The sequence below is a fragment of the Xyrauchen texanus genome, chromosome 48 (assembly GCF_025860055.1).
Source record: "Xyrauchen texanus isolate HMW12.3.18 chromosome 48, RBS_HiC_50CHRs, whole genome shotgun sequence".
In the NCBI taxonomy this organism is placed as follows: Eukaryota; Metazoa; Chordata; class Actinopteri; order Cypriniformes; family Catostomidae; genus Xyrauchen; species Xyrauchen texanus.
Genome location: NC_068323.1, coordinates 27520394 through 27541710, shown reverse-complemented (window position 1 = coordinate 27541710; position 21317 = coordinate 27520394). Strand labels below are relative to the sequence as shown.

General features: G+C 45.9%; 1 pseudogene; it reads right to left on the bottom strand.

The window, feature by feature from the left end:
* Positions 1-232: 232 nt before the first annotated feature.
* Positions 233-13408, bottom strand: LOC127639769 (uncharacterized; annotated as a pseudogene).
* Between the last annotated feature and the right edge of the window lie 7909 nt (positions 13409-21317).

Genomic DNA, 21317 nt, shown 5'->3' with positions numbered 1-21317 from the left:
CAGTTAACACAATTGTAATTGTCAAAATATGCAAGTATTAAGCCTTACCAATGTGTTTGTTCTCATACTTTATTTAGCTGTCAAAGTGAATAAAAAAAACAATACATTTATGAAATTTTTTGTCAAACATGCTTTATTGTTAATGCAAGGCTGGTCGAGCAGGATAAAGCATCAGCACATTGCAATAGATGGACACAGTGGAAGGAGTACAAACAAAGTTGCATACATTGAAATTAAGTTTAACTTCAGAACATCAGACAAAAAAAAAAGTGCAAATTGATGGGACCCCACGACAAGGGTTGAAAACCACTGTACTACACTACAGTTGGACATTGGTTTGTCAGCGCACAACAGACAGTGACGATCTTATCTAAAAATGTGATATCCTCACCTTCACATGGGAGGATCATGTTGATGGGTATGTTCCTGTTAAAAGGTTATATTTTTGACAAATATTTCCAATCACTCTTTCAACATGGATTCTTAGGTGAGCTACTTTTCTTGTCTCCTCCACATCTCTTGCAGCTCGCTGACAGTAACCCCTTGTAAAGGCTGGGAGTTTGACCTCTGCACACAACATGCCAACACTTTCCTTTATATCAAAACCTCTATCAGCCAATACAATGTCCTCTGGCAACAATTTTTCAAGAAAACCACTATTTTCTGTAATGTGTTTATCACTTGTACGGCCACCCCACCCTTTTGATATGAAACAAATAGATCCCTTCGGTGTAATACCTATCAAATATTTCATAGTGTGATTGTGCTTGTAGCTGGAAAACATTTGAGCACGTGCTTTCAGATTTGATGGTTTCTCTGTGAAAATCTCAAAACAGTCAATGATCACTGCTACTCTGCGTCCAAAGGACTCCACAAATTGGTGAGGCATAATTTTCTGTAAAGTGTCTCTTTCTGGCCATATGATGGAACGGCTCAGGTTTGCATACATAAATGACACAATTTCATGAAATGTTCTGTATACTGTCTTTGGGGAAACACGAAAGAGATGGGCTAGATGTTGTGCAGGCAGATCCAGTCTGAGGCGCAGAAAGGTTATGAGAAGCATTTGAAATGGACTAAGAACTTTCTTCTTTTGGTCTGACATGAGAGGCACCAAAAATTTAGTAAGGCCATAAAGGTTCCCAGGTTTGGCAGTCCTGTGTAGTACTTAACTTTATCATCATTGTCTCCAAAAAAACTATCAGACATCCTGTGCTCATCAAGTTCACGTCGCAGCTGTACGTTTTCTTCCAACAGGCAGTTAACTTCTGCAGATCTGTGCACACATAAGTTACATTCTGTTTGTGTCACAGCCATCCCCTGAGATGTGTGGGTCCCTTCCTCAGTGTGTTGCTCGCCATGTCCTACAGCATCATGTGTCTCCTCCTCAGTGTGTTGCTCACCATCTCCAGCCTCTTGTGTCTCCTCAGTGTTTCGCTCACCACCTCCTTCAGCTGGCTGCAGTGTTTTTTTTTCCTTTCCTCCCTCCCTCTTACTTCGTCTTGCCGAGCGTGTAGTGTTGGTGTGAGAGATTTCTGTGTGACCCAGTTGGAGGGTGGGTGCCCAGTCTGGGTCAGTCTCCATCATCTCATATGCAGGTTGACCTGCAATAACATGAAAACGATTTTATCTTCAAAACGTGGGACCAAAAGTGTTAACATTAATCATAGATTATACTAAAGTATTAGTACAGACACTGAGGAAATATAATTCAGCTAAAAAATATTTTAATACTGAAAAAGTATTAAAACAGTGCTGCACTTTTCAGACTGCAAGTCACACCGAAGTGAAATTAAAATTTTCTGCAAAAACACAGTGAGTAACGTTAACTTTCAAGCCTTACAAATTGTTAAATTTACCTTTTTCCATTCTAAATCTATATCCATTTAGTTGACATTGCAGTTGAGTAAAGTACAAAGTAAGGTACAAACCCCAAAAATAATAAGTGCTGTATTGAAGTAAAATAATTATTTTATAGCCCTGTATAAGATGATTGCATAACATTTTACAGTATAAACAATAAAAGACTAATACTTCAAATTTGTCAACTTTGTCAACATCATCACCTTTATGTCTTACCTTTATGAAAATGTTGAGAGCAGACATACATAAACGGTGATATGTTTGCAAAGGTGATGTTTTTGCGTCGCACAGCTCCAACCCAGGCCATCCGACGCCTTTTTGTTACGTCCGCGACATGCTGTCCAGGTCCTTTCTTCAAAGTGGGAAAGCTAAAAAACCTTTCCCCGTTGTTTAGTTTGTGACCCTTTCTGTCGTGAGACTTACTATTGCAGCCTATCACACAACAAGAACGCACCATTTTATCACATTTATGAACACAATTCTCCAAGCAGAATACACCAGCATTGATACCTTACAAATGGCGGCTACGCCCATAATGCACTTCACAATTCACGAGTGTTACGTCATCTGACAATGACCGATTTATCCGATTTCTGAACCCTTTGTCCTCAACGATGGAGAACGGCTGGTCATCCAGGGCCATGAATTCCATAATTTTCTTCGTAATTGCTTTGGTCTTTTCGCTGCTCATTCCAAGGGATGATAGGAGAGGCTGCTGACTTGTGACTGGCTCTGAGCTCTGGCTAGCTTTAGCCGCTTTCAATTTTTAGCTTCTTTTTTAAAATGGGCATTTTCAGCTGGGTGATGGTGTTTTAAATATCTAATTAGGTTTGTTGATCCGAAAGTTATTGTGGTGGTTCCCCCACGGTTTACTTTGGCCTTACAATTATTACACATTTTGAACTTTATTTATTCTTCACTCACACAGTGAAGATCTTCAACGCCAATGACATGTTTACGTGCGGCTGTGACGTTATTGCCTGCGCCGCTGGCAACAAATGGACCGGCTTGGAATCGGAAAGACGTGAGGCTGACCGGCCAGTTACCGATCCGGGCCGAGCATGCGGAAAATCGGCTAATTCCGGTCCCTGGCCGGTCGATCGGTGCGTCTCTAATTTTAACGTTATTTTAACATTAAATCGCCTTTAAAATATTGCGATATTCGATTATACGGTCAACGCCCCTGCCAAGGGTCGGTGAATATTTTAGTTTTATTGATTTTGCTTTAAAAATTACATTTGTTTACGTTTTTCATGTTTTCAATAAACAAAAGACATTTCTAAATTATAATTGCACTTGAAACAAAATGAAAAATGCTATCAAAATAACGAAGTGATTAAAAAATCTTTATATATATATATATATATATATATATATATATATACACACACATACATACAGTGGGTACGGAAAGTATTCAGACCCCCTTAAATTTTTCACTCTTTGTTATATTGCAGCCATTTGCTAAAATCATTTAAGTTCATTTATTTTCCTCATTATTGTACACACAGCACCCCATATTGACAGAAAAACACAGAATTGTTGACATTTTTGCACATTTATTAAAAAAGTAAAACTGAAATATCACATGGTCCTAAGTATTCAGACCCTTTGCTGTGACACTCATATATTTAACTCAGGTGCTGTCCATTTCTTCTGATCATCCTTGAGATGGTTCTACACCTTCAATTGAGATCAGCTGTGTTTGATTATACTGATTGGACTTGATTAGGAAAGCCACACACCTGTCTATATAAGACCTTACAGCTCACAGTGCATGTCAGAGCAAATGAGAATCATGAGGTCAAAGGAACTGCCTGAAGAGCTCAGAGACAGAATTGTGGCAAGGCACAGATCTGGCCAAGGTTACAAAAAAATTTCTGCTGCCCTTAAGGTTCATAAGAGCACAGTGGCCTCCATAATCCTTAAATGGAAGAAGTTTGGGACGACCAGATCCCTTCCTAGAGCTGGCCGTCCGGCCAAACTGAGCTATCGGAGGAGAAGAGCCTTGGTGAGAGAGGTAAAGAAGAACCCAAAGATCACTGTGGCTGAGCTCCAGAGATGCAGTCGGGAGATGGGAGAAAGTTGTAGTAAGTCAACCATCACGGAAGCCTCTCCTCAGTGCAAGACACATGAAAGCCCGCATGGAGTTTGCTAAAAAAACACCTGAAGGACTCCAAGATGGTGATAAATAACATTCTCTGGTCTGATGAGACCAAGATAGAACTTTTTGGCCTTAATTCTAAGCGGTATGTGTGGAGAAAACCAGGCACCGCTCATCACCTGTCCAATACAGTCTCAACAGTGAAGCATGGTGGTGGCAGCATCATGCTGTGGGGGTGTTTTTCAGCTGCAGGGACAGGACGACTGGTTGCAATCGAGGGAAAGATGAATGCGGCCAAGTACAGGGATATCCTGGATGAAAACCTTCTCCAGAGTTCTCTGGACCTCAGACTGGGCCGAAGGTTCACCTTCCAACAAGACAATGACCCTAAGCACACTGCTAAAATAACGAAGGAGTGGCTTCACAACAACTCCGTGACTGTTCTTGAATGGCCCAGCCAGAGCCCTGACTTAAACCCAATTGAGCATCTCTGGAGAGACCTGAAAATGGCTGTCCACCAACGTTTACCATCCAACCTGACAGAACTGGAGAGGATCTACAAGGAGCAATGGCAGAGGATACCCAAATCCAGATGTGAAAAACTTGTTGCATCTTTCCCAAAAAGACTCATGGCTGTATTAGATCAAAAGGGTGCTTCTACTAAATACTGAACAAAGGGTCTGAATACTTAGGACCATGTGATATTTCAGTTTTTCATTTTTAATAAATGTGCAAAAATGTCAACAATTCTGTGTTTTTCTGTCAATATGGGGTGCTGTGTGTACAATAATGAGGAAAAAAATGAACTTAAATGATTTTAGCAAATGGCTGCAATATAACAAAGAGTGAAAAATGTAAGGGGGTCTGAATACTTTTCGTACCCACTGTGTATAATATATATATAACCACCTCCCCTAAACCAAACATTTCCCGTCTCCATTTGCCATCACGCAAGTATCCATCAGCACAGATGGAAAATTACTAATAGCCTACAAATTAAGAACTAAAGACAATTATAAATGTAAAGATCATTATAATAATCATCATCAGTTAATGCTGCCTAAAGAAAAGAAAACTCAATTTTAAGTTCATAGTGTCTTGTATTTGTATTCTTTAATACAAAGATGCCTGCAGAGTTGCATTCACAATGCGTAAGAGTGAACTAAACTCACAGCACCTCCTGAGATGACCAGAGATAATTTACTGCATTCTCATAGACAACATTATTCTTGCAAACAGTTTTCAGACGAATGAAACTTAGAAAAAGGAGTGCTTGTTCCAAATGACAGGCTGGTGCTGCAGTCCAAGCCGGAAAGGAGCAGGTATTCACCGTAGTAGAGTCCTCGCCACTACCATCCACCCCAGCAGAGTAGTCGTGGCCATCCGCCGGGGGACGGAGGAGTCCAGCTGCCTGAGAGAGGAGGAATGTCTGTAACTCAACTATTAGTGTTATTCAGGAAAGGTTGATCAATAAATTGACAACACATTGTGCATATATGATAGTGGATACACTGATTGCAGGATTTCACATCAACAGGGATGGTGAAAGGACAAATCAGGCATTTGAACAAGTCAGTATCTCTGTTTCTGTAGAATCGAATCGGTTACCTAACGTAACCTCGGTTCTCTCTAGATGAGGAAACGAGTATTGCGTAAGCTAGCTTACGCTACGGGAAAGATTAATCTTTTCTGAGATATTGAAGCCAAAAAATTATCCTTAATTTTGTATCATTTGTCAACGCAGTGCAGCAACTGCAGACCTTGAGCGGGCTAGCTAGCGAGCTCATTGGTTGCTCTGCGGCAACTGCTGCAGCCTATAGACGAACTTGGGCGAACTCGCGTCCAATGAGAGGCGTCCGCGCGCTTACTGCATCAAAGCCCGCCAAAATGGGCATGGCTAGAGTGCATATAAGCGTAGTTCGTAGGCTGGAACCCTGGTTTTCATTGAATGAAGCGAAAGTCGCTCGTGGCGCGAGCACAGCCGGCTACGCAATACTCGTTCTCTCATCTAGAGAGAACCGAGGTTACGCTAGGTAACCGATTCGTTCTCTTACGAGAGGTTCTCTCGTATTGCGTAAGCTAGCTTATGCTACGGGAACCCATTGTCAACGCCGTGCGCGTCAAGCATCCACTGCATGAGCCCCGGGGGTGGGGGGACCCGGGGGAGCCCTTGTGAGTGGGGAAATAATATTTGGCCGGCAGGAGTGCGGGCCAGTGTGTGTGTAATACATAAGCACATAGTGGGAAGGGAACGACAGAGCGGCGGTGCCGGTCTGTGTGGAATGAGTCCCATCAGTGCAGCTCACCAGGGGAGCTGTAGCGTATTAAACCGCTAGTAGTTTTGCCTGCAGGGCGGGCACTTCCAGATTGTAAAATCTGACAAAGGTGGAGGGGAAGCCCAGCCCGCTGCCACACATATGTCGTGAATGGAAATCCCGCTGGACCATGCCCACGATGAGGCCATGCCTCTAGTGGAGTGAGCCCTAATGCCCAACGGGCATGGCAGGTCTTTTGACGCATATGCGGCAGCAATAGCGTCCACTATCCATCTAGACAGTGTCTGTTTCGAGGCGGCGAGACCTTTGGTGCGCCCTCCGAACGAAACGAAAAGCTGCTCAGAGCGTCTGAAAGAGGCGGAGCGCGCAGTATACAATCTCAGTGCTCTGACTGGGCAAAGGAGATTGGCGTCGCGTTCGCTATCGGATGCTGGCAGCGCTGATAGGAAAATGGCCTGTGCTCTGAAAGGAGTACCGATCACCTTGGGAACATAGCCGTGTTTAGGCTTTAAAATGACCTTGGAGTCACTTGGTCCAAACTCAAGACACGCAGCGCTGACAGACAGCGCGTGAAGGTCTCCCACACGTTTGACTGATGACAGGGCAGTCAGAAAAACGGTTTTGAGTGAAAGGTATTTCAAATCCACGGATTGAAGCGGTTCCAAAGGGGGGGCTTTCATAGTTTCGAGAACTATAGACAGATCCCAGATAGGAACCGATGGGGGGTGCGGGGGGTTCATCCTTCTAGCTCCCTTGAGGAAGCGGATGACCAGCTCGTTTTTTCCCAGTGACTGGCCGTGCAGGGGTTCAGCAAATGCCGCAACGGCCGCCACATACACTTTGAGCGTGGATGGGGATCTGCCCTTATCCAGCAGCTCTTGTAAAAACACGAGCAGCGACGACACCCCACATGTCCGTGGGTCCAGGTCTCTGTCGGTGCACTATTTTGAAAACACAGACCATTTTGATGCATAGAGTCTTCTCGTGGAAGGGGCTCTAGCATGTATGATGGTGTTTATTACCCCTTCTGGCAGAGTGACAGGTAGTCGTTGATCACCCACGCGTGCAGCGCCCAGCGCTCTGGGTGGGGATGCCAGATCGTGCCGCGAGCTTGAGAGAGGAGATCTGCTCTCACTGGTATGGGCCACGGCGCTGTCAGTGACAGCTGCGTAAGCTCCGGGAACCATGTCTGATTCTCCCAACGCGGGGCTATGAGGAGCACCGAGTGACGCTGCTTCCTGATCCTCTGCATTACCTGTGGCAATAGCGAGACGGGAGGGAAGGCGTAAGCGGGCGGTTGGGCCAGTCCTGGGCCAGCTGGCCCTCGCTGAGAAAAATATTGGGCAGTGAGAGTTCTCTTCTGACGCAAAGAGGTCTCGATCTCTGCTCTGCCGAATATGCGCCATAACTTCTGGACTGTTTGAGCGTGCAGGGACCATTCCCTGGAGGAATACTGTCTCTGGACAGTCTGTCTGGGCCGTCGTTCAGGTGGCCTGGCACGTGCGTCGCCCTCAGCGACCGCAGGTGGCACTGGGACCAACTCAGTATGCGTTTCGTCAGATGGAAGAGGTTCCTGGATCTGACACCGCCCTGACGGTTTAGGTAGGATACCACAGATCTGTTGTCCGAACGGACCAGGACGTGGTGACCCTGAATGACCGAGAAAGCGCACGCGCGCACTCGACCGCTATCATTTCCAGACAATTTATGTGAAGGAGCTTTTCCTGAACTGACCATAGGCCAAAAACCGGAGAGCCCTCGCAGACCGCGCCCCAACCTGTGTTGGACGCGTCTGTCGAGATGACTTTTCGGCGAGATACAGCTCCCATCGTCACTCCCCGCTGATACCATTCGGCCACTGTCCAGGGCTGCAGAGCTGAAATACAGGTCTGAGTCACCTTGATCGGCTGGCGGCCTGTGGCCCAAGCCCGGCAAGACGCGGGTGTTTAGCCAATGCTGAAGCTGGCGCATGCACAGTAAACCCAGCTGAAGTACTGCTGCGGCTGAGGCCATGTAACCTAGCACTCTCTGAAATTTTTTCAGAGGCGTGAGGCTGTTCATCTGAAAGGACGCGGCTAGTCGCTGAACAAGGCGCACACGCTGTGTAGATAAGCGAGCCGTCATTGCCACGGAGTCTAGTTCTATTCCAAGGAAGGAAATTGCCTGACTGGGCTGTAGTGAGCTCTTGGTCCAATTGACTGCAAGACCCAAACTGTTCAGATGGCTGAGGAGAACTGTTCTGTGAGACAGAAGCTCCGTATGTGACTGTGCCATAATCAGCCAGTCGTCCAAATAGTTCAGAATTCGCAAGCCCTGACTCCGCAGGGGTGCGAGCGCCGCATCCATGCACTTCGTGAAAGTACAGGGTGCTAAAGACAGGCCGAACGGAAGGACGGTGTATTGATAAACCTGGCCGTCGGCTGAATCTCAAGAATGGCCTGTGACAGGGATTTATCTGAATCTGAAAGTAGGCATCTTTCAGATCGAGAGAGATAAACCAGTCCCCTGGCGCGTATGCGCGAGGAGTTTCCTGATTGTAAGCATTTTGAACGGTCTTTTGCAAGCACCTTGTTCAAACCCTTGAGATCTAATATTGGTCTGAGGCCGCCGTCTTTCTTGGGAACAAGAAAATAACGGCTGTAAAACCCCGACTCGCTCAGCGGAGGCGGCACTTTCTCTATGGCCCTTTTGCACAGAAGGTTTGCTATTTCTGAACAAAGCATGCAGGCTGCTTCCGTGTTCACAATAGTTTCGAGCCAGCTCTGAAGCGGGAGGGCGGCGATTGAACTGTAGCAAATAGCCCTGTTTTATTGTGCTTAACACCCATTTGGATATCCCTGGGATAGCTTCCCACGCTTTGAAGCGTAACGCTAGAGGGTGAATGGCCAAATCGCCCTGATTGCCGCACACAGCAGCTGAACAGAATGTGTGAGCGCGCTTACTGTGCTTATGCATGACTGCTCGCAGACAGCAGGGACAGGCTGTTCTGTGAGTGACTTCCCTATTGAGGTGAATGGGGAAAGAGTCACATCTGTTAAGTAATGCGCGAGCATAGTCACGGGCACGGGACTTACATACAGAGAAGTGTTTGCTGGCCGCGTGACAGAGCGGGCAGAGAATGGGCGCGCGCACGTATTCGTGACCGCGTTTATTGACTAACACTCGAGCGGGTTGTGTCCGCTTTATGTGAGTGTAACACTCCCCAAAATCTTTAAGTAGAGTTTACACTAATTTGGGAACAACAGTACCGTTTCTAAAGGTAGGCTATGGAGTAGAAAAAATAAATATATCAACACTGATGATAAACCAATAAACCCAAGTGTATTTACAAAACCAATAATATTTACAATAATATCAAACAAGGTGTATATAGATGTAAAAGTGAAGTCCAGAGTGCACAGAGTTATTTACAGTGTTCAGATCAGCCTCACTGGGTTTTTTGTATAGTCCGTGAGCACGATCAAGTGATGAAGTGATGATTGACCAATGTCCTCTGATAAAAAGTAATCCTGGCAGCGAGCCAAATGTGTATACTTCCAGAGAGGAACGACGTCTCAGCGCTTCCAGGTCAGTCACCAGTGTAATCCGATGTATGAGTGAAGATTTGAAAATGAGCGTACTCGCAAATGAGCGTCTGACAGCCGGCATAGCGGTTCCTTAAATAGAAAGTCAATGATACTTCCTGTTTACGTGGCAGGAAAACACGTAACATGAAAACACGCGAAGATCTCGCGTGAACAGAGATGGGGATCAACACACAACAGCTGAGGGATTGACAGATAACAGGGGAAAGCAATATAACTAATAAGCAATAATGACAAACATAATTAGTTTAATTGTCATAACCCATATATATATCACATCCCCTTATGTGGCCACGCTACATGAGTGGGCTCTGATCGGGACACGGGAAGTGTAATGCTTGTGTAGAGGTGAACACTGGATTGTGGGCACATTTTCTACACATAAGGCTGGTCGTGTGACAGAGCGGCCAGAGAAGGTGCGCGCGCACGGATTCGTGGGCGCGTTTATTGACTAACACTCGAGCAGGCTGTGTCCGCTTTATGTGAGTGGGCTCTGATAGGAACACGGGAAGTGTAATGCTTGTGTGTAGGGGTGAACACTGGATTGTGGGCACATTTTCTACACATAAGGCATGTTTGCTCTTTACGAGATTTCTTTGGGTCGCCGTGAAAACAGCGTTTGAGTGCAGGCAAGCGGGCAGTATCACCGGCTTGTTGGCTGCTGAATCCACCACTGTAGTAGCCTGAGAGAGGGGGACTGACAGGGGGCGAAGCTTTGACGGTGGTCCGGCCGCGGCGGGACTGAGCCGTCGTTTTTTCAACAAGGCTAGGAGGACTTCGGTTGCTCAGGTTTCAGCGCAACCTTAGACCGAGGCCCGCGGGGGGGCGGCGGACCGAGGCCCGCGGGGGGGCGGCGGCTGTCTGAGCGCGATCGAGGGCGGCCGCCCTGTCGACGCTGAGAAGTCTGACTTTGTTGAGCTGGGCGCTGTGAAGAGGCTCGTGCAGGAGGCTGGTCATGTGGGCAGCCTGCAGAGGAGCTAGCGCGACGCGGCAGGAAGAGGTTCATGGCTTGGGTGGCTTTCTGGACTTCTGAAAAGCGGTCAACAATGCCACTCACCGTGGAGCCGAAGAGACCGGTCGGAGAGAGCGGTGCGTTGAGGAACGTGGAGCGCTCTGCTTCTCCCTTGTCGGCTAGCGTTAGCCACAGATGTCTCTCGGTCACAGTCAGCGAGGCCATGCACTTCCCTAGAGCTTGGGCTGCAGCTTTGGTGGCGCGAAGTGCGAGGTCCGTCGCGCTTCTTAGATCTGTAACAGCCTCTGGGTGCCTGCCTTTCTCATCCCACTCCCGAAGAAGGTCCGCTTGGAGGATCTGTAAGACGGCCATGGAGTGCAGAGCAGATGCGGCTTGGCCGGCGGTGGAATAGGCGCGGCCAACATAGGCGGAAGTCGCTCTGCAGGCCTTAGACGGGAACACTGGCTTAGACCGCCATCTCGCGGAGGGCGGGCAAAGGTGTGCTGATACCGAATCCTCGACCGGGTGGATGGAGGAGTAGCCCTTGAGTGTGGAGTTCCGGCAGGAAGGGAGTGGCCCGGGGAGCGGCCCGGGCCGCGGGTGTTGCGCGGCGACGGCTCTGAAGAAAGCAGCCGTCGAGTCTGTTGGGAGCCTGCTCAGGGGGCGGTGACCACTCGAGCCCGAGGCGGTCGACGGCCTGTGTGAGGAGGCGTGTTAGTTCCCCTTCGACTCCGGTGCGGGTCCTGCTGAATTCCTGGGCCGAGGAGGAGGCGTGGGAGCCCGACCACTCCTCGCTGTCCGAAGCCATGATGGAACAGCCCTATCCTCCGCCTCGTCCTCCGAGATGGCAGCAGTGCGGCCGCTGGGCGGCAACTGCGCGTCCCGGGGGGGGCGGGGAGGGTGAGAGCGATGCTCGAGGGAGAGGCTCCGGTGAGGCAGTCGCTTCTATCACCGGTTCTGGCAGCCTTTGGGAGCGGCGCATTTTCCTGCACGGCGGAACGGAAGGCGGCGCGGCGGCTTCGGTTCTGAGCGCTTCGAGTCAAGCCCGCAGGGTCGACATCGGAAGCTCCTCGCAGAGGTCGCATCCGCCTTCAGTGAGGGCGAGCTCTGCATGCCCCAGTCCCAGGCAGAGAGCGCAGATGATGTGGCGGTCTCCGGCGCTGAGAGGGGTGCGGCATGAAGTGCAAGTGGTGCGAGGCATCTTAAAAAAGAGGCTCGTTACTCTTTTGTGAAGTTCGTTAAGAACTAGCTTGCTCTAAAAAAGGATACGTCGCCGGATGGCGTAGCTCGCAGGATGGCTGAAGGTGGCGGAGACGGCCGGCTTCTTCGAGCACTGTCAAAGCTTGCTAGATGCCCGTCGAACGGCGACGCGGCTTCCAGTTCAGAGATGCGAAGAGCTTCGCTGAAGAGATGAAAATCAGGGTTCCAGCCTACGAACTACGCTTATATGCACTCTAGCCACGCCCATTTTGGCGGGCTTTGATGCAGTAGCGCGTGGACGCCTCTCATTGGACGCGAGTTCGCCCAAGTTCGTCTATAGGCTGCAGCAGTTGCCGCAGAGCAACCAATGAGCTCGCTAGCTAGCCCGCTCAAGGTCTGCAGTTGCTGCACTGCGTTGACAAATGATACAAAATTAAGGATATTTTTTGGCTTCAATATCTCAGAAAAGATGAATCTTTCCCGTAGCGTAAGCTAGCTTACGCAATACGAGAGAACCTCTCGTAAGAGAACTTGTTTATAATACTACACACCAGTGGCTGTATGAGAAAGCACTGAAACACTCATCAAAACAATTAATCGAATACTTTATTCTCTGCTCAGAGTGAGCTACTGCCCTTTAAAAGCCATTTAACCATTCAGGGCATGATTTCATGTCGAAACCACCCTGGGTAATTACAATTGACCCTTACCCATGGCTGCCATCTTTAAGTCATTGTGTCATTGCAGTGGACAGATATGTGTAACTTAACAAAAAAAAAACGTAATTTTGGAGAGAAAAAAATAAGATATTGGTATTGATTATATTCTTGTTTTTTGGTAAAAATCAACATTGGAGACATTTTTCATGTGTGATAATTCATGCTTCAGAGGGTTACATCTACCTGAGACAAAAATATGAATAAATTAACTTTAATATGCACGATACATATGAATGCTAGGCTTATAAATAATTATAATGAGGTTTTAAATCAGTTCTAAACTCCTACGTTTTACGTTTAGAAAGTAAAAACTCTTTAATGGACTGAGTGCAGATTCTGTTTATAATAATAATAATTATACATTTTACTTGACAAAAACAAAATCACCAAAATAATAAAAAAAATATTAAACGATTTAAATTATTAAACCCATTTAAAAACCAAATGCAGCAATAATGCAAAGCAACACACTACCAAAGTTGTATCATTCATGAATAACAATACCTGCTAATTAATCATGTATTAAAAATGAAATGAGATTATTGTGTTTGTGTTTAAAAACTCCATATATTGCAAAATAATAACACCAGTGAACGCACCTCTGTCTCTTTCCCCGCGCCGCCGCCGCCGCTACCGCTGCTCGGCGTGTCCAGGCTGCAGTTGGCTCGTTTGTTGATGAGCAGGTATATCGGGTAATCCTTCACCACCATACTAACGTTGCGGCGGCCACCTCGGCTGAGAGGATAATATTATTTAGTCGCGCGGTGCCTGCCAGCTCTGAGGACTACAGCAGCATCTCCAAACACGTTGCTGCTGCTGCTGCTGCTGCTGTCTCGTCTCTCTCTCTCTCTCTCTCTCTCTCTCTCTCTCTCTCTCTCTCTCTCGTGAGTTCTGCTCGTCTGGCAGCTGTGTGCGCTCGAGCCAAATTAGGGTTAGGGTTATACTTGGTGGTGTACATACAATCTGCCACAAATCTGGCACAAAAATATTTAAAGATCAGACAAAGTATAATTATTTTGATCAGAAAGAAAGAAACAGACAGACCAGATAGAAAAAGGTAGACAGACAGACATATGATAGATAGATAAAAGATGAGTTTTACAAAAATAATGTATATTTCTTGTAATATACAGTGCCTTGCAAAAGTATTCAGACCCCTGACCAATTCTCTCATTTTACCAAATTACAAATGGTACACTGAAATGTTATTCTGATTGATTAATATTTTAAAACACTGAAACTTAAAATCAATTATTGTAAGGTGACATTGTTTTTTTGTTTTGTTGGAAAATATTTTCATGAAAAATAAAAAATGGAAACCCCCACACATTAATAATTGGTCTAGCCACCTTTTGCTGCAATATCTGCTTTAAGTCTTTTGGGGGACATATGTACCAGCTTTGCACACAGTGACAAAGTGATTTTGGCCCATTCTCGGCAGATTTTCTCCAGGTTGTTCAGGTTGTTTGGGTGATGCTTGTGGACTGCAATTTTTGCGGATTGAAGCAGGTTCTTGACTTGACTTGACTTGAGGTTCTCTTGCAGTATTTCCCTATATTTTTCTCCTTCCATTCTTCCTTCAATTCTAAAAAGATTGACAGTCCCTGCTGATGAGAAGCATCCCCACAGCATGATGCTATCACCACCATACTTCACTGTAGGGATGGTGTGTCTTGAGGCATAGGAAGTGTTACAAAGGAGGCGCATAGACGCCATCTAGCGGCCACTGCCGAATGCGTCAATAATTATTGTGCACCAGACTGAGAAATGTGCACATCATTTGCAGTTGAGCTCTGTGAGTGAAGAGTGTGTGTTTATGTTGTTTATTTATAACTTTGTGCGAAAAGTGAGTTCAATTGTTCCCTTTTCGCTTAAGTTTGATTAGAATATGATTATTTAAGGCATTTCAGTGCGATTCATATGCTATGGTAATACAGAAACTGATCTTCCATTAGTTGTTTTATACGCATTCGTATTTAGAAGAATGGTGATTTATCATTTATAACTTTTCTGTTCATGTTGTTTATATGGAGCCTGGCGTGACATTAAACTTATAAGAATATATAAATAAGGTTCCTTTATACATGTAACATCTGTTATTGTTTGTTTATTTGCAGCCACACATATATACTCCTAAAACCTACTATAGACATCAATATGAGCTGAGCTGCAACCACTGACAAGTAATCAGTGGTTTAAACCGATTCAACTCTGTGTCTGAACTATGTCAATGTGACATCATTACAGTCTGATTTATGTCTGTGCTGTCAACCAAACGATTTAGTAAAGTGTTTAAACCGATTACTGCCTCCTGTCTGCATTCTGACCGATGCCCCAGAGCGAGAGCTATAGCCTCCTAAGCGCCTGTGGTCCTTTCTCTTAAATATTTGGTCCTTCGAGCCGGATACTCAGTGCTTACCTTGGTTAAGGATGACTACTTCTAAAGACAAAAGTGAAGCCCTTTCAGAATCTGTGAGCTCAAATCCGACTGCCAAATTACTTGTCAGATTACCAAGTGAATTTAACAGGCCACAGAGAAGTGACTTCATCACATACAATATATACAACAACACAGACTGCATTTAGACTCAAAGAGGAGTGTAGTGCAGAGAGTGATGGTGTTGTCACGAAGACACCTCCAGCTGCTTCAGCAGCCACCAGACATGAAAGTCAGGGCTCGTCCAGAGATTAGTGGGGAGCCTTTTATGCTGAATTAGAGGACATTCAAGCTCAGCTTGGCCGGGACACTCAGCTCATACAGAGTTTTCGCAACCGGGTGCACCAGCATGTATTATCCAGATGATGTAGACCCTCTGAGAAACTCTCACATGCAGATACTCACGCATTATTAAATGATGGTGATTTCTATTCACCTGCAACAAGGCAGTCACTCTCAAACACTGTTCAATTATCACCATCACCATCAGCTTTATCTGCATCACCACAACCCTCACCCCTGTCACACGAGTGTCATCTGTGTTGTCAGTTGAGTCCCATTCAGTTACCCACTCAACACCACAGAGACTCAGACACACAGTGGAAGTAAATCCACAACCTCAGGATGATGAGTCATGGCCTGAACCACCACCTCCTGTCTATGACGATCCTCCTTACAGAGCTAAAAGGAGCATGAGTTTCCAGTAAGTTACACTACTTCTGATAGTTATTCAAATCCAGTGAAACTAGCTGCAAAGAAAGCAGTAGCACAGTCTTATTGTGGACAGTATGCTCCAGGCTATGTGAACCCGGTCCAGATTTCCTCATTCATTCCTCACAGAGGGGATGTCAGACCTAACACTATGCCATAAAGCATACGAGACCAGGTAAATCCATTACATTATTCCCTCACTAGCCATCCAGCCCAAGTTCCATATTCACTACCTCAATCTCTACCCTGGCTGGTTGATCCTCCACCACCACCTCACCAACAATCCATGTATGCTCCTCGATCAGTGCAGCAGACTGAACCATGGCTTACACTACCTGAAATACCATACAGTCAGCTACAACCATCACCTTATGAGACCTTCCGCACAATGCTACCAGATCAGGAGAAAGTCTATCTAGGCCCTAAGCCACGAATCCCCATGTTCATTCATCATAACCCATCACAGTTTGCCAGGCTTAAGATGTCATTAGATAATCTACTGCCAACTGATGCCACAGTGCTCTTTAAATACCAAATATTGGTAGACCACCTTAAATTAGAGGAAGCTTTGCTCATTGCTGACTCTTACCTGAACTCTGCCACACCATACTCTGACACAATGACAGCCTTAAATGAGAGGTTTGGTCAGCCACATCAGCTAGCCCTTAAAAGAATTGCACAAGTAATGGATGCTCCTGACATTAGGCGAGGGGATCATGAGGCATTTCAAAGGTTTGCACTGCAGATCAGAGCTCTTGTTGGTATGCTGGAAACCCTTGGCATAGAGGGAGAAGTGGAGTTAAAGTGTGGCTCTCAAGTCGCTCGACTGCTTGGCAAACTACCACCGGAGTTGCATGCAGACTTCCGTAGACACTTATACTACCAATCTGAATCAGTGTATACATTACCTGATTTCTCTAAGAGGCTTCAGTACGAAGCATGGTGCCAAGGCCATACTGAACCACCTACCAAAAGGAATACTGAGAGCCAGGCGAAGCCAGCTCGCCCAACCAGACCAGCCACTGTCCTCCATGGTGCCAAAGATGTCTCAGTAATGAAGGGTCCAGAACCAGGATATAAAGCATCTACTTCAGGTAGGAAAAGAGGTAAAGTGCAACCTTACTGTCCCTATTGTGAAAGCTCTGAACATTTCTTAAGTCAGTGTGCTACCTTTCAGATTTTCACTACCAAACAGATTCATAAGTGGATCACTGAGAACAAGATGTGTTTAAAATGTGGTCGACCTCATGCCACTACAGACTACACTCACAAGAAACCATGCAGCATTTGTCAAAACGAACCCCTCCAGATATTGCATTAAGTTAATCTCAAGAGAGGTAAAGAGGGCATATGCATGTTGAACTTTGCAGTTGGCACCGCTTACCTGAATTGACCCACAGACTATAGCCGCATATTGTTGAAAGTAGTGAAGGTTCGTCTGCAGTATCGAGGCCAAACTCTGGATACATATGCTGTCCTCGACGATGGTTCAGAAAGGACCATACTTCTGTGTGATGCAGCAAATAAGCTTGGTCTGCATGAAATTCCTGAGTAACTGGCATTGAGAACAATCAGGCAAGAAACTAAAGTACTTAAAGGAGCATCTGTCACTTTCAGCATCTCCCCTGCCTCACAGCCAAAACAGAACTACCATATTAGCGGGCCGTTTACTGCTCAGCATCTGGGATTAGCTGATCATTCCTACCCACTAGCCACCTTACAGAAAAGATACAAGTACCTCAGAGGCTTACCACTTGAGCCCTTTGATCGAGTTTCCCCTCTTCTTCTCATTGGAGCTGATCAGCCCCATTTGATCACTCCAATAGAACCAGTACTTCTGGGAGCACCAGGAGGACCGGTCGCTATACGGACTAGATTGGGGTGGACATTACAGGGCCCTGCCAGAGATCTACAACATAATCCTAGATCTCAGAACTGTTACCTGACATCTGTAAGTGCTGAAACAGCTGAACTTCTGAGAAATGTGGAGATGTTGTGGCAAATGGACACTCTGCCATTCAAATCAGAAAAACATGCAACTCGATCACGAGAGGATCAAGAGGCTCTCACGCTGCTGGAAAGCAAAACCATTCGTGTTGAGCATAACATGGTCCAACACTACGCCACACCTCTGCTACAGAAAATAAATGCTTCCTTTTTCCATGCAACTAAAGATGCTGTCATGCCAAGCCTCAGATGTATAGAGAAACAGCTCCCTAAAGATGATGTTAAAGCCTCAGCATATACAACAGAGATGATCAAACTTGAGTTGCGTAAACTGACTATGGAAGAAGCGCAGAGTGAGGAATCATGGTTCTTTCCCCATCATTTGGTGCAACACAATGGAAAGAACCGTCTAGTATTCAATTGTTCTTACCAGTTTCAGGGCCGCAACCTCAACGAATCTCTTCTTCCTGGGCCTACCCTTGGTCCTTCGCTCCTGGGGGTCCTGCTTAGCTTTCGAGAGCATGCCATCGCTATAAGTGGGGACATAAAGGCAATGTTCCACCAAGTAAGTCTACTACCTGAGGACAAGCCCCTTCTTCGGTTTGTGTGGCGAAACCTCTGCTGTGATGTGCCACCTGCTGTTTATGAGTGGCAGGTTCTGCCATTTGGTACTACATGTTCTCCTTGTTGTGCCACATTTGCTCTCCCGAAGCATGTCCATGATCACAGCAAAAAGGGAGATAATGTCAGGAACTCAGTTGACAGGTGTTTCTACGTGGACAACTGTTTACAAAGTCTATCATCAAAAGCTGAAGCCAAAGAAATACTCGACAAATTACGAGTTCTGTTAGCATCAGGGGGCTTCGAGATCCACCAGTGGGCCAGCAATGTCCCAGACATCCTCAGCCATCTTCCTCAAGAAGCCCGCTCAGATAACGCTGAACTGTGGCTCACTCAAAACTCATCTGACATTCAGGAGTCTACACTGGGACTAAGATGGCACTGCCCTACTGATACCATTGGCTATAAGCATCGATCAGAGGATTATGGCCCAACAACCATGCGCAATGTGTTCCGCATATTGGCTATGACATCCTTTGGGACTCATACTTCCATACACAACTCGAGCCAAGGTGATTGTGCAGCGACTCTGGGATAAACAAAGATAATGGGATGACCCATTACTGCATGAGGAGCTGCTTCAAGCCTGGAATGCATGGGTAGCACTACCTGATTTATCTTGCATCACTTAATCTCGCTGCTATGTTCCCACAAGTATGGACCAGCCAAATGTGACTAGAGATGTCCATGTGTTTTGCGATGCATCTGAGAGAGCATATGGATCAGTGGCCTACCTACGCTCTGAGGATGCCTATGGTAATGTCCACTTGGCTTTCCTGTTAGCCAGATCTCGAGTCACACCAAAAAGACAACAATCCTGCCAAGGCTGGAACTTTGTGCAGTAGTCACTGGAGCACAACTTGCAAAGTTGATAGTCAAGGAGCTCACCCTACCTATCAGGGATACCATCTTGTGGTCTAACTCCACCACTGTCCTGACATGGATCAAATCAGACTCATGTCGATTCCAGGTCTTTGTGGGAACCAGGATAGGTGAATTCCAAGATCTCACAGATCAACAGGCTTGGAGGTATGTGAACTCATCCACAAACCCAGCAGATGATCTGACAAGGGGCAAAACATTGGCGGAATTGGCCCAGACAAATAGGTGGTGTCAGGGTCCATCCTTCCTGTTACGACCCCCTTATGAGTGGCCTGAAGCTCCAGCAGTGCCAGGTGAAGAAGATTCTACAGAGCTACATCGTTCCTTGTTCTGTCACTGTATCTCAACCAGTATTGATGTGTCAGTTCCTGATCTAAGCCAGTACGCTACATGGAGTGAACTGGTGGATGCCACAGCATGTACACTTCAGTGTGGTGAAGCCAAGCAAGATGACCAGCCTACTGCACAACATTATCAGCAGGCAGGCTCTTTCCTCATTAAACAGTCACAAATTTGAAGTTTCCCATAGGAATATTACCTTCTCAAAGCCAATAAACCAGTTCCTTCCAGCAGCCGCCTTCTGGTTCTGTCTCCAGAATTTGATGCCACAGATGAAGTTATCTGAGTTGGCGGGCATCTCCGAAGAGCTGAGGATTTGGATCCCAACTTCAAACACCCCATTGTGCTGGATCCGAATCATGGCATTACCAAACTGTTAATCCAGGATTTTGACAAGAGATTATGCCATCCTGGGACAGAGCGTGTCTTTTCCGAAATTCGCCGGTTATACTGGATATTAAGTGGATTAACCTGCGAGAGTTGCTAGAAAAACATCAGATCAACTTCCATTTCAATCCTCCAGCAGCTCCACACTTTGGGGGGTGTGGGAGAGAGAGATTCGCTCTGTGAAAGCAGCGCACAACACCACAATTGGGGCACAGAGCGTACCTGAGGAGGTACTCAGAACAGTTCTAATTGAATTGGAAGCTATCCTGAACTCTAAACCATTGGGTTATGTGTCAGCTAATATCTCAGATGTTGATCCAATAACCCCAAATCACCTTTTGATGGGGCGGCCTAACAGCTCATTACCTCAAGTTGTCTACCAAGATTCTGAACGCCTAAGTCGCAGGTGGTGGAGGCAAATTCAGATCATAGTGGATCAATTCTGGGCCAAGTTCATACGTTACTACTTACCTAGTCTTCAATTGCGGCAAAAATGACAAGAGACTACTGCAAACCTTACTGAAGGGTCTGTTGTGATGATGGTTGAACCCCAATTGCCAAGGGCCTTATGGTTTGTAGGCAAAGTGAAATGTGTGTTTCCAGGTGCTGATGGCCACGTGAGAGCAGCTGAAGTAAAAGTTAATGATAAAAGCTTCACCAGACCTGTAGCCAAGCTAATCAAGCTGCCCGAATTGCCTAATGAAACTTAAATTCAATTGGAGCACATTTACACCGCAAATGTGGGGGCAGCTGTTACAAAGGAGGCGCATAGATGCCATCTAGCGGCCACTGTCGAATGCGTCAATAATTATTGTGCACGAGACTGAGAAATGTGCACATCATTAGCAGTTGCGCTCTGTGAGTGAAGAGTGTTGAGAAGTTTCAGCTCTGTGTTTATGGTGTTTATTTATAACTTTGATCCACTATTGATCCCCCTTCAAGAAAAGTGAGTTCAATTGTTCCCTTTTCGCTTAAGTTTGATTAGAATAATTGAGTATTTTGTTCATAGATTTAATCGAGATATATGCTGAGTCATGCACTCCCGTATTGTTTACAGACAATTAATAGCATTGTGAAATGATTATTTAAGTTATTTCAGTGTGATTCATATGCTATGGTAATACGGAAACTGATCTTCCATTAGTTGTTTTATACGCATTCATATTTAGAAGAACGGTGATTTATAATTTATAACTTTTCAGTTCATGTTGTTTATATGGAGCCTGGCATGACGTTAAACTTATAAGAATCTATAAATAAGGTTCCTTTATACATGTAACATCTATTATTGTTTG